Genomic DNA, 3,297 nt, shown 5'->3' on the forward strand with positions numbered 1-3,297 from the left:
ATATAAAAAAAATTTCACTAAATACATGAAAAATTATATTTCTACCTCAGATATCATTAAAAATTAATATCAAAATAAGAAAGATATACAAAGGTGCTTGAGAGTTTTGGTGTTTTCTCTATTGAGAAAGGAACCACTTAGAATATGCGGAAAAGGCCAAAGTATTCTGCCGTTTAGAGTTTGGTATGTTTGGTGGTCTGGGGAGTGCGACATAAGAAGTAAATTAACATGTTTGTTTTTCAAGTCAATAAGAACATGTTTGAGTCACTTAACGCTTCACCTTTCACATACAAAACATGTTTTTATTTATTTATTTAAATTAATTAGAATAAACAATTAAATCTTTCAAATGTTGGATTCAGCTGCTCAACCCAATAGGCCGTTGTATTTAGACAAAGGCTTGAGGTATTAGACTTCATTTGTTCAAAAAAATAAGGTATTAGACTTCTTATTTGAACGGATACAAGGTTTGTAATATTAATATATATATATATATATATATGTATGTATGTAAATTCTAAAGGAGGCCTTGGGCCGTTTGTGACATCTCACATCGCCCAGGGTAGTGATCCTTATATGTATATTCTCATCCCTACCTAGCACGAGGCCTTTTGGGAGCACTCCCATGATGGGTGACCCACTGGGAATTTCTCGTGTGAGTTCCCAGAAACAAAACCCTGAGGGCGTGGTCGGTACCCAAAACGGATAATATCGTGCTACGGTGGTGGAGCGGACCCGGAAAACGGTCCCCCCGGACCGGGATGTGACACCGTCTACTTCAGCTACCATTAAGAGCAACCGTGCAAAGAGGCAGACTCACCTGTATTAGAATTAGAAAGGAATTTTCACCAAAACAAAAAGAATTAGAAATGAAACGACCAATATAACCAATAAATATGTTCCAAACTGGATCACCCATTAGCTTACGGGTTTTTAATTCCAAACACAAGTAAAAGTCAATCCGTCGACTTTAAAACCGTGAGGATTCAAGTACCTATAATATATTCCCAAAGAAAATAAGTCGAAAATCCTTCTACCATGCGACATCACCAAGAGCTTAAAATTAATTTGTACGTAAATATATTTGTCGGTCTGAAAACTGAATTGCCAAATTGTTGTCTTTAAAAATTGATTTGACAACTTAATAGCAAATTAATTACGATTGTTGAAGTGATCATAACAACTAATGTATCAAACATTATCGCGTTTATAAGTTTACGATAAAGTGCCACATATTGAGTTAGATGATTAAATACTTGCCACATCTTCTAGTATATTACGTCTTCAATTTTAGCTAAGTCAGACATATTCAAAATGATTTATCATTAAGTAAACAAATAATTTGAGAGACAGATTGCAGGGCCTAAATTTGGGGGAATAAGTTTGGTAATACGTTACATTCATGCCTGTTAAGTAGAGGTACTATTTTAATAGTATGATGCATGCATGTCTTTGGATTTTTATGCCTCCACTGTAAAATTATTATTTAATAAAGTTAACAGGTCTATAGACTCGTTTTGAGGACCTGTGAGAATCAAATGCATATTAGTCACAAGGTTATATTAGTTTAGATCCAAATACTTAAAATATTTGATAACTTAAAATTATTTTGAATGAATATTTGTTTTTAGAACTTTTATGCATGTGACCGATTCAAATTAATTTCATTCAAGGTATGACTAGTGGGGAAGTTAGTTGTCTAGCAGATAGTGCAACCACGCACATCGTTTTGCGTGAACGCATCTATTTCACTAACTTCATACCTAAGAATGCACCTCTGACAATCCTCTCAGGCCCATCCAACCTGATTGAATGATATAGTAAGACACATATAATGTTGTCCAATGGTACAATTTTTACCATTGATGAGGCACTTTATTCTCCACTTTCCGAAAGAACGACGTTGAGTTTCAAGGACATTAGAGATAATAATTACCACACTGAAGCCTATGTAGAAAACATAGTTGAATTTATGTGCATAACTTCCTACGAATATGGCCAGAATCGTATTCTAGAGAAGATGGAGCGTATCCCAAGTAGTCTGTATACTACGACTATACGCCTTATAGAAAGCCACTATGTGGCCGGCCCTACCTCTAGGACCGCGCACGAAATTACACTTTGGTATGATCTTTTGGGATACCCTGGACAAACAGCGATGCGTTGTATCCTCAAATCATCACACATGCATCCACTAACCCGAAGTTTAGGTTCGATTCAAGGAATCGCATGTCAAACTTGCTCCATGGGAAAACTTATTTTAAGCCTTCTTATGACAAGATTCATTCTAATCCTTCTATTTTTCCACAAAGGATTCAGAGGGACATTTGTGGACCGATTCACTCTCTATGCGGACCATTTAGATATTTTATGGTTTTGGTTAACGTTTCCACACATTGGTCACACGTGTGCTTGTTGTCCACAAGGAAAACTGCATTTTCCAAAATGTTCACTCAGGTTATCAAGCTCAGGGCTCACAGCCTGATTATTCGATCAAATCTATTCGATTGGATATGTTGGAGAATTCACATCTAAAACTTTTGATGACTATTGCATGTCGGTTAGGGTTTAAGTTGAACATCTTGTACCCCATGTTCACACCCAAAATGGCCTGGCAGATGCATTCATTAAGTGCTTACAATTGATTGCTCGATCATTGGTCATAATACTAAGATCCCGATTGCTGCTTGGGGCCATGCAATATTGCAAGCAACCATGTAGGTCCGCCTGAGGCCTTTGCGACCTAACCATCTAGAGCCATTCAGTTGGTTACCAGATACTAATTCGACATATCGCATCTGCGCATTTTTGGTCGTGCAATCTATATGCTAATTTCACCACCTTTACGTACAAAAATGGGCCTTCAGCAAAGGATGAGAATCTACCTCGGATATGATTCTCTTTCGATCGTTCGTTACTTAGAACCTTTGACAGGCACTATTTACTGCTCGTTTCACGGATTGTCACTTCTATGAGATAGTCTTTCCGTTATTAAAGGGAGATAAGAACGTCAACATTCCTGAAGAACTACGCGAATTATCGTGGATGACTTCCACTTTGTCTCATTTAGATCCCTACACCGCTCAGTTTGAGATGGTAATGCAACGTATATTAGATCTCCAGAGCATAGCTCAAAGCATGCTGATGCTTTCACTGATCTAGCGTGAATGACAATATCACATATTCCAGCTGTGAATGTGCCTGCAAAGATGGATGTACCAAATGTACGACAGACTCCATTCCTGGAGGCCCGGGAAGCCAACTTTGGTGATCCACGTACATTAATGGCTAGCCAAT

The sequence above is a fragment of a genome, unplaced genomic scaffold (genome assembly GCF_019419815.1).
Source record: "Pyrus x bretschneideri cultivar Hongxiangsu unplaced genomic scaffold, Pyrus_bretschneideri_v1 Contig6, whole genome shotgun sequence".
Taxonomy (NCBI): domain Eukaryota; kingdom Viridiplantae; phylum Streptophyta; class Magnoliopsida; order Rosales; family Rosaceae; genus Pyrus; species Pyrus x bretschneideri.